Genomic DNA, 13268 nt, shown 5'->3' with positions numbered 1-13268 from the left:
TTTCCTAAATAATCTTCATTTACAACCCAAGAGGCACTTCAATAGGTAAGTTTCATGTTTGTATGGGTATGTCTTTATTGTCAAAACACAAAGAGGGAATATTGCAAGACTTATATTAGGGGTCTATATTCAACTCTGTCAAAGGATTTCTCACTATTTCTGTTTTGTTGTTTCTAGACATGGCTTCTGCAAGTAGGCTGGTGACAGACGAGGACTTTCTCTGATCTATTTGTTTGGAAGTGGTCACTAAACCTGTGGCTCTTCCCTGTGGCCACAACTTCTACATGAATTGCATCACAAAAGACTGGGATACCAAAGGGCCATCCAGTTGCCCATTGTGTAACAAGACATTTACGGAGAGACCTTTGCTCTGCGTCAACACTCTGATTGCTTCAGTAGCAGAAAAGTTTAAGGAGCCACAGCAACATATCAGGTACAGGATAGGTCCACTGTAATCTCTGCAGGGCAAACAATACGACCCCAGCCATTAAAGGGGACATCTCATACCACCAGGTGTGAGTGTGATTAGCCATTACAAGCAGGTTTGAAAATGTGCAGCATTGTGACATCACAGGTTGGCGTGTCCATCTATCCGTCACACATCTAGATGGACACGCCCACCTGTGATGTCACAATGCTGCTCATTTTGAAAACGGCTTGTAATGGCTAATCACACTCACACCTGGTGGTATGATATGTCCCCTTTAAGTCATGCCTCACGTGTCTCCTCTCGTACTGTGCGACACACCTTGAGCCTCACCAAAGCACCCTGCCGTTAATGAGACACAGGCTGATCCAGCCGGTGGAGGATCTGGAGAGCAGGATATGTAAAAAGCATCACCAACCTTTGGCGTTTGTTAGCAGCTATGACCAAAAGATTCTGTACTTTGACTGTTTTCATCGATACCACAAAAGCCATAACCCAGTCTGGGTTGAGGTGTGGATGAAAACAAAGGTGGACCAGCTGAAAGCGTCTCAAGAAAGGATTGATGAGATGATCCGACAGCGACGGGGGGAAATTGTTGATTTGCAACACTCAGTGCAGACCGGCAAAACAAATGTAGAAAGGGCCAGGTCAGGCAGCTGGAAGGCAATGTATACGTCGATAAGATACATTAAGAGAAGCTTTGCTGAGCTCCAGGAAGTACTCAACGAAAAGCAGACAGCGGTAGAGGCACATGGTAAAGGCTTGGTTAAGGAGATTGAGAAGGAAATCGTCCAGCTGACACAGAAAAATACAGAGCTCCACCAGCTCCAGCCCAACGACGACTGCTTCCAGTTCATCCCAGTGGGGGCTTCTCCGGTGAGGAGAGGGAGGTAGATCCTCCTTAACATTGTTGAGAATAAAAAATGTAGATTGCCCAGACTACTAATGAATTAATGCCCTTAAATATGACTACTTTAATGCCTTTGTATATGTAATGTTTGTTTCCCTCGGTAAAGGGACATTAGCACCCCCTATCTCCTATTGATAATTACTTCCATTAATTTCCCCGAAAGTGCTGGTGGCCGGTGAATAACATGGAGTTCAATGTGAGAGAGGAGGAAAGTCCTCCTCTGAGTGGGTGTGACTAGCTAAGGGATCTGGATCCCGCCTATGTCTGTTCATAGCGCATGGCTGCGCTATGAACCAATAAGCAGGAGCCCTGGCTGTGGAGAAGCCTGGAGGGAGGGGATATCCCCTCAAGTCTAGGCTATGAGAACCAACAAACCTGCTCAGTCGTATGCCTCGTTTCCACCGAGCGGTGCACTACTGTTCGTTGCGGTACAGTGCGGCTCTGTTCGGTTATATTGGCGTTTCTGTAACCCTCGGCCAGGCTGCGGAGCCCGCGGCCGAGCAGGGCTGCCCGTGGCCGGGCTGCGGAGCCTGCGGCCGGGTTGCCCGCGGCCGACTGCGGAGCCCGCGAGGAGGATTTACTTGAGCTATAAATGAAGTCCCTCAATCTTAAGGCCGATTCATACCTCCGGATCCGGACGAAATTCAACCCTCCGTACCAAACGTAGTCTTCGGGACTACCCTTCATACCTTCGTCCGGTTTCAGTGTTGTTATGGATGTTACGCAATACATCCTCTAGAGGGCAGTGACTCTTGTCACAAATTACCGGCATCGACAATAACATGGCATCTGTAGAGATCATTTTGCTTTGTGTCATCCGAAATCTTCAAAAAAAAAAAAAGGCGCAAATAGTGTAGGCCTACGTGGCGGTGGCATGTGAAACCGCCCACCAACCCGCAGATTCTCTCCTCAAAATGTTGCGCCATTTTTAAATTACCAGTTACAACTCATTGCCAAAGCAGGTGAACAATAAAATAAAAAGGTCAGGTATATAGTATAATATAAGTATAAAACGTTAAATACAATATATATACATATCAGATATTATACTACTCTTATCTATTTTCGCGAATGGTTGGACTTCTGACTCTATACTGCCGCCTCCATTTCCGTTGGTATTGCTCAGTTTCTCCCTGAGCACTCCGGATTCGTAAGCTTAGAGGCGACGGACCCACTGACGGACGAAACGACCTATCGAAAGGGACGAAAGGGTTCCTATCCGTATTTACCGTAGGGTGTGAATGGGCCTTTAATTGGCCTAACACCATGACCAACATTCTGAAACATCCATTAACATCCACATTTGCCTCCAAACAATGTTAGGCTTACAGCCCATGCAAATAGTTGTGAAATAATGTTCTTGTTGTTCTTTTAATTGTTTGTTACTCTGACCATTCTGTTTGATATTGTGGAAAGGATGTTAGTGAATGATGCAGAGCATGATGCATTTTAAACTGCATCACTTTTGGTCTTGTGTCTTCATTTTTCTTAAAACAATTGTAGCTGAAAATAAACATAGCCAAATTACAACCAATAGCTTCAGTCATTGAGGGCAAATATAGGCCTGATTTGACTAATTGGCTTTGCATCCTTTCCTTCTGCCCTTGTAGTTCAAGACATGCTGCCTACCAGCTTTCAAAGTACAATGCTGCCACTGGTAGATTTTTATCAATTCACATAATTATCCCTCCCTGCTACTTTGAAGTTCCCTAAAACGCCCTGAAACAACTTGAGTCTCACATACTTATGCCACCATACGCACCACTAATAGTGCAAGCAGGCCAATGGCACCCAAGCACGCAGTCCTTCCTCCCTCACTTTAAAAACCACCAGCCGCCAATGGTTCATCCAAAGTGTCAGAAACGTCCAGATCGATCCACCTGCACTGAGAAAGGACTGGTATGCAGAGAGTATTGACTGTGATTACAGTAAGGTAGAGGTAGCAGTGAATCAGCTGGAGTTGTCGGTGATAAAGGAAGCGCTTATGTTGTGTGATCCGGAACTGCCAGGGATGCAGCTGCACTCTGTGGAGGTCGTTTTTGACCCTGAGAAAATTTGACCCTGCACATCATTTATTGTCCATGTCTGAAGATGGCAATCAGGTTCAATATGGATTGTATTGAGAATCCCCCGTAACCCACAGAGGTTTGATCATGTGCAGAATGTTCTCGCAAAAGGCGGTTTCAATGCAAATTCATTTTACTACGAAGTCCAGGTTAAAGGCAAGACCAAGTGGGATTTAGGGGTTGCAAGTGAGTCTATTAACAGGCATGGGGAAATCCGGTTGAGTCCGCAGAATGGATACAGGACCATTTGGCTCAGAAAGGAAAATGAATACACCGCTAATGCAGGACCCGCCGTTGTCCTGAACCTCAGGAAGAAACCTCAGTGTTGAGATCTACGGCTTCACAGGGTGCACATTCACTGAGAAGCTTTCCCCTTTCTTCAGCCCAAGCGCTGATGAGGATGGCAATAATCATAGCTCCTGTCATCATTAAACAAAGGGATAACAGATGGAGTGACTAGGAGCACGATGACCTTGACAAAGACTGATCTTGAAATTCCAAATCAATTAATGTTTTCCATATTAAATGCATTATTTTTCCCTATATTAGGTAGTAGTCATTTTAAAGAATTATTGTTTAATTTCATGGTTTTTAAGGATTGAAAGAAAAAAGTATGTTTGGGGCCAATTACCCTTAGTAGTAAACATCTGATAGGAGCCAACGTATCTTCTATTGCAAATATCTTCTTTATCTCAATGGCTGTGGCAGGAGACAGGCCATACACCTAAAACTGAAATATTGCCCATGACCTTTTGTTGCAGAAGTAGGAACTCTGTTTTGAGAAAGATGGAATTTATGTTCTGACTGCATAGTAGTGACATAGTACTAGTGGCTAATTGTTTAGTGGTTATCTTTTTCAACACAATCTCAAAAATATCCAAGAAATAAAAGGTGATTGTCGCAGTGATCTTTATGGCAATGATGCCATAAAGATCCCTTGATGGCATTGTTATGCTGTCAACTTTAAACATCTCATAGCAATCAAAGATGACTTGTGATCCATGTGAAATTAACTTCATTACTTCATTATTTTCATGTCTCTTGTTTTCAACATCAAATGTAAATTGACTTGATATTTTTACTGTTATCTACTTTGATCTTTTTTTTCATTAAATGTATTCTGTTTATCAAATGTATTTTTTTTTAATATGTTGTTAGTTGCTACCTACTTTTATTAAGTATTTGAAAATAAAATGTGCATTTAAATGCTAGCATGGTCTCTCAATGGTCTCTTTCTTTCTCTCATTCAACAATTAACTAGAAACTTACCCCCCCCCCTCCACCTACTTTTACCACATGTTTTCTACATGCCTGTAGTATATATATATATATTGTGGCAACCCCCGTCGTCGGTGGCTGGGTTGATGTGTCCCTGAGCAAGACACTTAACCCTGACGAGCTGGCTGTCACCTTGCATGGTTGACTCTGCCGTCGGTGTGTCAATGTGTATATTAACTGATGTAAGTCGCTTTGGATAAAAGCGTCTGCTAAATGCCCTAATTGTAATTGTAATTCTAATTGTGATCCAAAAGCCCATGATTGCCCGGGTCTGCTTGATGAGCGATCTAGTAAAGCTGCGCTGAACGGTATGTATCTCCCTTGGACTATCTGTCCGCGGAGAGGGCGCTGTTCAGGATGCTGGCGCGGTTCGTCCAAGCCCGACGGCGTGGGGTTGCCACACACCCCCACCCTCAGCAGCAAGCCGGGGGTTCCTCTGGTTAGTCTTAGGCAAGCGTCCCTCTAGGCAAGCGTCCCCCTAGTGCGTCCGCATTGGCATGAGCCCGTCCTGGGCGATGGACAGCCTGGAAATGGTAGTCCTGCAGAGCCAGGAACCAGCGCGTCACCCTGGCGATGGTGTCTTCAGCCGTCGCCATCCATTTCAGGGGGGCGTGGTCTGTGACGAGAGTAAAGTTGCGTCCGAGCAGGTAGTAACAGAGTTTCTCCAGGGTCCACTTGATCGCCAGCACCTCCTTCTCCACAGTCGAGTATGTCCTCTTGCTGGCCAGGAGTTTCCGGCTGATGAAGGTTACCGGGTGCTCCTCTCCTGACCGGACCTGGGACAGAACCGCTCCCAGCCCCACCTCAGATGCGTCGGTCTGGACCACGAAGGGGAGGTTAAAGTCGGGGGTGATTAGTAGTGGCTCGGTGCAGAGGGCCTGCCGTAGGAGTGAGAAGGCCTCCTCGACCTCCTCCGTCCACTCCACTCGGTCGGGTAGAGCCCTCCGCGTCAAATCGTGGAGGGGGCTGGCCAGTGTTGCGAACGTGGGGATGAATCGCTGGTAGTACCCGACGAGTCCCAGAAATGACTTCACCTGCTTCTTGGTTCTCAGCCTGGGCCAGGTCCGGATGGTCTGCAGCTTTTCATCTTGGGGTTTCACGCTGCCCTTCCCGACTCGATAGCCCAGATAGGAGGCCTCTTCCAGGCCCAGGCGGCATTTTTTTGGGTTTGCTGTTAGGCCGGCAGTTTGGAGCGCTCCCAGGACGGCTAAGAGGTGGTGTAGATGTAGGGACCAGGTCCTGCTGTGTATCACTATGTCGTCGATGCAGGTGGCGGCGTATTCCCTGTGGGCCCGTAGGACCCGGTCCATCATCCGCTGGAAGGTCGCGGATGCCCCATGCACCCCGAACGGGAGGACAGTGTACTGGTAGAGCCCGTCGGGTGTGGCGAACGCCATCTTCTCCCGGGCCTGCTGGGTGAGGGGGACCTGCCAGTATCCCTTTGTAAGATCTAGAGTGGACATGAACCAGGCCGGGCCCAGCCACTCTATTAATTCCTCTACCCGGGGCATGGGGAAGGCGTCGAATGCCGATACTTACGGAAGTCATAGGAGAACCGGTATGTCCCGTCCGGTTTGGGGACCCGAACCACCGGGCTGGACCAGGCGCTGTGGGACTCCTCTATGACCCCCATCTGCAGCATGCTTGTGGCGGCGTGCCGTGCTTCCGGGATGCGGTAGGGGCGGAGGCGGACTCTGGCTCCCGGTTCCGTCCGGATGTGGTGGCTGGCGATTGTGGTCCTCCCGGGTCGCTCGGAGAAGACGTCGAGGTGCTGGAGCCCCATCTCCCTCATGTCCTGGGACTGGCTCGGGCTCAGCAACTACCCCACTGGAACCTCGGGAATGCGTAGTCGAGCGGACAGTGTCAGGAGAGCCGGGTCCCGCAGGGCGGTCAGTGGTTGTCACCGCTTCAACAGGTTGATGTGGTATATCTGGACGGCCTTGCGTCTTCCCGGTTGCCGCACCCGGTAATTGACGTCACCGACCCAGTCGATGATATCATATGGCCCCTGCCATTTGGCCAGGAACTTGCACTCGGAGGTCGAGACGAGGACGAGTACCTGGTCCCCCGGGTTGAAGTTGCGCAGTTGGGCTCCTTGGTTTTACACGCGGGCTTGGGCTTGTTGGGCTCGTCCGAGGTGCTCCCGAACCACGGGCCAAATCTGCGCCATCCGGCCCCACACCTGCTCTATGTGCTCGATGAAGGTGCGGTGGGGAGGGTTGGCTCTCCCAGGCGTCCAAGGCGATGTCGAGCAGCCCTCTCGGTCGTCTGCCATAGACTAGTTCGGCCGAAGCTCCTAATATATATATATATATACATATATATATATATTTAAATACAATTTTAGAAAAAGACAAATGTTTTGAGTTTCCAAAATGTATTCTCTGGTGTCTATAGTGGATTTCGGAAAGCCACACCCCAGGACGTCTTTCTGTCTCGCTCTTTTACATGAGCTCACTCGTTTTACATGCGGGTGTGCCTTATTTGTTTTCCCTGTCATGCCCGTGGGCCTCCTAAGTAACTTAGTTAACTTAGTTAAGGCTGAGCTTCGCTTTCATTCTGATATGCATTTTCTTTCTAGGATAGTGTAGTGAGTCAGGGAGCGCGGAGACCACAGTTTGTCGTCCCTCACTGGGAGCTTGTTTATTCCAACCAAAAGTTAAACCGAACAGAGGCTTGAAACTAGAAGTTAACACAGGGCGGGAGAGTCCTCTTGTTCCGCGATCCGCGATCGGTGATGGGGACCGCGTTGGATCTCTCTCTCTCTGCTCCCGGTTCCCCCTAATACAAACAAAGCAGGCACATAAATACACACTCCCTGATTGGCCTGAGTGCGAGCAGGTGCCCGCAATCAGGCATAATCCCCCCAGCCGATCCGGTGGGCTCCCAACCTGCTCATACTTCCCCTTCAGGCCAGACGTTGCACGTCCCCCCCACAGACAGTTTTATGTGCATATGTGCATTATAATATATATATATATATCGCAGTACAATATGTCATCGTTTAATAATGATATGCCAGCGTCATAAACTGAATGATGTTATCAACTTGCAAACAAGCATTTTTTATTTGTTAAAATGCTGAGATGCTTTAAGGTTGCTAACACTCCTGCCTGTTTCTCATGTGAATTAGCCCTATAGCTGCCTTTGCATGGGTGTCCACTACTGGAGCATACCTTACCTAATATGGGCAATGCACAGAGAACAACTGAAAACACGTCCAGTATGTTATTGTAATGGTGTTTGGATTCAGTTGGGATAGAATGTGTTAAAAATCAAGCCAATCTTTTTTGCCATTTCTTATCTGACAAAAATATGTATCCTTGTGTGACTATTCCAACTCTGTCCAAATCTTTTGCAGGTGCAATACTTGTAGACTTCACTTCCCCGCAGAAACTTGTTTGAGTTGCGTAACTTTCCCAGGAGCTGTTCATGTCGAGGCAAATGTGGGTGGGTGGGCGTGGACATGTAGAACTGTGGGTTGTGCAGTAGCCAACATATTGCAGAAAGTCAAACCAAACAAATTTGAGACTAAAGAGAAACGACAATCGGTCCTCAACAAAGGTTGTGTGCTTGATACTGTTTTAATTTCCAAAATAATCCTCATTTACAACCCAAGAGGCATTTCAATAGGTACGTTTCATGTTTTTGTGTAATGGCTTTGCAGTCAAAACACAAAAAGGGAATATTGCGACGCTTAGTTTATTAGGGTCTATACTCAACTCTGTCAAAGTGTTTTTCCCGTTAATTCTGTTTTGTTGTTTTCTAGACATGGCTTCTGCAAGTAGGCTGGTGACAGACAAGGACTTTCAATGTTCTACTTGTCACTGTGTGTTCACTGATCCTGTGGCTATTCCTTGTGGCCACAACTTCTGCCTAAATTGCATCACAACACACTGGGATACCAACGGGCTATGCAGTTGCCCATATTGTAACAAGACATTTACGGAGAGACCTTTGCTCTGCATCAACACTATGATTGCTTCAGTAGCAGAGAGCCGCTGCCACAGCAACCTGACATATCAGGAACAGGATATGTCCCCTGTAGTCTCTGCGGGGCAAACAATACGACCCCAGCCATTAAGGCCCCGTTTACACGAGGACGCTTGCGGGTAAAAACGACAAAATATTTTATCGGAAGTGCCTTTCGTTTAGACGGTGACGGCGTTTTAGGGGCTTAAAAACCCAAAAATCTGAAACCACCCTCCAGAGTGGAAAACTTAAATACGCTCCCCTGTAGCGTTTCCGTCTACACTGCCAAGACGCAAAACTGCTAAGATCTGCTCACGTTGCGTACGCGTTGTATGCATGTTGGATTATTTCCATGCGTCAGACCGTCAAGCTGCTCTGGCAGCTCTAATAAACTTACTGGAGTCTTTCCACGAAATGTACAGGATATGTACAGATATTATTGCTGAACAGAGAAGGATCTGTAATTATGTTTTGGTTTTCGCGGCGCAGATAAGAGAAGGAAGATTCTACGCATGCGCTCAGACATGGCGGTGTTGTGTGATAGTGTATCACAGCACCACCTAGCCGCCTGACATGCATACCTAATCGAATTCCACACACTTTTGCGTCACCTTATGCACGCAGATTTCCTCCCGAAAACGCTCGTCTAAACGCAGAATAAAAAGTGAAGACGCGACGCCACTTTAGCGTCTTCTGTTCAGACCGTCATCATGTAAACATAGCCTAAGTCATGCCTCATGTGTCTCCTCTCGTACTGTGCGACACACCTTGAGCCCCACCAAAGCACCCCGGCGTTAATGAGACACAGGCTGATCCAGCCGGTGGAGGGCAAGATATGTAAAAACCATCACCAGCCTTTGGACTATGTTTGCAGCAATGACCGAAAAATGTTGCGTTATGACTGTCTTGATCGAGACCACGAAAACCATAACCCAGTCTGGGTTGAGGTGTGGATGAACACAAAGCTGGACCAGCTGAAAGAGTCTCAAGAAAAGGTTGATGAGATGATCCGACAGAGACAGGAGAAAATTGTTGATTTGCAACACTCAATACAGACCGGCAAAACAGATGTAGAGAGGGCCAGGCCAGGCAGCTGGAAGGCAATGCATGCGTCGATAAGATACATTAAGAGAAGCTTTGCTGAGCTCCAGGAAGTACTCGACGACAAGCAGACAGCGGTAGAGGCAGATGGTAAAGGCTTGGTTAAGGAGATCGAGAAGGAAATCGTCCAGCTTGGAGTGTTGAGATCTACGCCCTCACAGGGTGCGCCTTCACTGAGAAGCTCTTCTCTTTCTTCAGCCCAGGAGCTGATGTGGACGGCAATAAAGCCCCCTTAATCATAACTCCTGTCATCGTTAAACAAAGGGATCACAGATGGAGTGACGAGGAGTACGATGACCATGATGAAGACTGTGACGATGACTGATCTTGAAATACCAAATCAATTAATGTTTTCCATATTAAATACATTTTTTTCGCTATATTAGGGAGTGGTCATTTTAAAGAATTATTGTTGAATTTCATGGTTTTTAAGGATGGAAAGAAAAAAGTATGTTGGGGCCAACTACCCATAGTGGTAAACATCTGATAGGAGCCAGCATATCTTCTAATGCAAATATCTTCTTTATCTCAATGGCTGTGGCAGGAGACAGGCCATACACCTAACACTGAAATATTGCCCATGACCTTTTGTTGTAGAAATAGGAACTCTGTTTTGAGAAGGATAGGATTCATCTCCTGACTGTATGGTAAAAACATAGTAGAAGTGGCTAATTGTTTAGTGTTATCTTTTTCAACACAATCTCAAATCAACAAAAAAGATCGGGCGATATCCAAAAAATTAAAGGTGATTGTCGCATCAATCTTTATGGCAACGATGCCCTAAAGATCTCTTTATGGCATTGTTATGTTGTCAACTTTAAAAATTACATAGCAATCAAAGATTTCTAGTGATCCATGTGAAATTTACTTTATGATTTATGTCTCTTGATTTCACCATCAAATGTATATTGACTATTGATTGCATTGTTATGAATATATTGTTTTATGTTATCTTCTTTGATGTTTTCCTTTTCTCCATTAAATATACTGTTTATCAAATGCATTTTTGATTAATATGTTGGTGGTTGCTCTTTGCTTTTATTAAATATTAGAAAATAAAATGGGCACTTAATGCTAGCATGATCTCTCATTGGACTCTTTCTTAATGTATATACCTATATAATACGTGCAATGACAATGATGTGCGCACAGACATTTATTATTTTAAATACACATTTCCCAACAGTATTCTCTGGTGTCTGTAGTAGATTTGCAAAGGTGGGGATGTCTGGATATCAAACACATTAATTCACACTATCCAAATGGACCCTGGCAAAGTCGTTTAGTACAGTACAATTTTGGGCTTGTACATTATAACATCACATCCTAATTACCGCGATTTCGGAAGGCCACACCCAAGGACGTCTCTCTCTCTCTTTTACATGACGAGCTGACTCGTTTTACATGAGGGTGTGCCTTATTTGTTATTCCTGGCATGCCCGTGGGCCTCCTTACCTTTGGTTTTTGTCTAGTAATACGTTTTGTTTTTTACTGTTGCTAGCTAGGCTTGCTTAAGCAGTCGACTTTCTTCTAAGTTTCTTTCCTATGGCCTGGCGTTCGTTCCACTTAACCTTCCCTTTGTGTTTTCCACCAAATGTCTGTGACTCAACTACCGGTTGTTTTTCTAGATTAAATCCACACATTTTCACACGCAGCGCTTGTCGGATAATTACTTATATGACAGCTGCTCAATTGTGTTCCTAGGCAACAACAACAAAAACACACGAATCGTATCAAATCCAGTCGACAGGGAGAAACATTCCTCTGCAACAAATCACAGGATGTTTTCATTTCACCGCTAATCTCTCCATAGGGCTAGGGTGAGGGTGAGGCCAAGCGCCCGGCCGGAAGGGAGCGATCCCGGGCTGCCTTTGGGTGCTAACATCCGCAGAGCTGGTGAGATGGATCAAGCTCTTCACAGCCTGGCGGCAGTGATTGTTTCCCCCTCCCACACAGTTGGAGAGGGAACTGAAGGAACCCGTGATGGCCAATGTTCTATCTCCACACTCAATTTCTATTACCTCCTGTCAGGTTTCAGAGCGGTCCTTTACCGAAGCCAGCGCCAGGGCCATAATGGGAGCGTGGTCATTTGTGTTTGGTTGCTGGGGTTTTTTCTGAGGTGGAAAACAATTCAGATGTCTCGGTCCGCCCTCCTTTTTTGGGGTTTTCTTAAATCATACTCAGTTAAGGAAAGGGCCCAATTCTGCCTAATTGTATCGTATATTATTCCCTGTTTTTGCTTATTCGGTCGTCGGTTCGTGAATTTGTAACTGTGTGTGGGAACGGGTGAATGTGAGGCATTCGTTTATTCAAAGGGCTGTTGAGTGGGAACTGTGCTTAGAAAAGCACTATATTAATAAAGACCATTCATCATCGAGGCAGCTTCTAATATTCATTAATTTCTAAACAGTATTTGAGATTAAATATACACCAGTTCTAACGGTGATTCACTGGCTTTGTAACACATAAAATGTAATGAAAGATTACATTTCATGGATGTCAGGCTTTTTATTCTTTGGTATGGTTTTATTCAAATCTTACAATATTACTTTTTCTGTTGCTGGTGCGTCATGCGATCTTGTATCATAAGCTGCAGTCACCATAAATTGACAAAAGCATACAGTCAGAGAATCTGAATACTGTGTGTGTGAGCACACATAAATTAGGAACAGCAACACATTAAATATGTCAGATTAGAGTAGAATTAGGGATACAATATATCCCTAATGTGTGTGTGTGTGTGTTTGAGCAGGTGTGTGTGTGTGTGAGTGCATGTTGCACCCCTCCATAACAAAGTGCCAAATGAGATTCATCCATTCATAAGGAGGATACTAACAAGGCTAGCTCCACAGCCCTTCATGAGATGGGGCCCCATCTAGTGTCGACCTCGGAGGTCCTTTGGGGGCAGGAGACCGGGAGAGACCCACCAGCAACCTGCAACCCGGCACCTCCATCCCCGGGATGTGCTTCCTCGATTTTGTCCCCGACAGCAGCAGGCGCCACGGTCACGGCCAGGGAAGGCTAAACGCTCTCCACTGAACGTCCATCGGGCGTAGCGTGGAGCGTTCCGGAAAACTAGAGTCATCATCTTTTATATCCGCAGGCAATGACCGCAGTGGTGTCACTAAGGTTAACAGGCTGGCTATGTTGTGATGCTCTTACTGACAGGCCATTAAGGAGTCACTTCAGGGATGCATGGGACTCACCAATGTGCTGGGTCGACGCCTTTTACACGCACAGTGGTGCTACTCTGGTCTCGTGAGACTAACCCGATCTCATGAGTTCACGTTCGGTTACTCTCTGCAGATCGGTCTGGTCTTAAAGAGGTATGACACGACCAGGCTGCCCCAGGCTGGCCCTGTGTCCTTGAGGGGCCATTCTCCACCTGTCCACCAGATGTCCTCAGACTCTTCCCCTTGCTGTACAGACCCGGCCACTCCCATCTGCCATCACCTCGTTCCCCTCACCTGAGCTTCCTTGTCCATCTCCCCACCTGCACCTTGTTCACTCATCA

At 46.4% G+C, this 13268-nt stretch overlaps 1 pseudogene across 1 annotated transcript; it reads left to right on the top strand.

The window, feature by feature from the left end:
* The first annotated feature begins 179 nt into the window (after positions 1–179).
* On the top strand, positions 180–10079 carry LOC307082103 (E3 ubiquitin-protein ligase TRIM21-like; annotated as a pseudogene). Its single transcript has 4 exons — positions 180–492; positions 710–1278; positions 3171–3727; positions 9886–10079. The product of its transcript is annotated as an E3 ubiquitin-protein ligase TRIM21-like (transcript).
* The last annotated feature ends 3189 nt before the right edge of the window (positions 10080–13268 follow it).

The sequence above is a fragment of the Pollachius pollachius genome (assembly GCF_949987615.1).
Source record: "Pollachius pollachius genome assembly, chromosome: 10".
Classification (NCBI taxonomy): Eukaryota; Metazoa; Chordata; class Actinopteri; order Gadiformes; family Gadidae; genus Pollachius; species Pollachius pollachius.
Note: the sequence above shows the minus strand (reverse complement) of the source record. Positions and strands in the feature narration are given on the sequence as shown.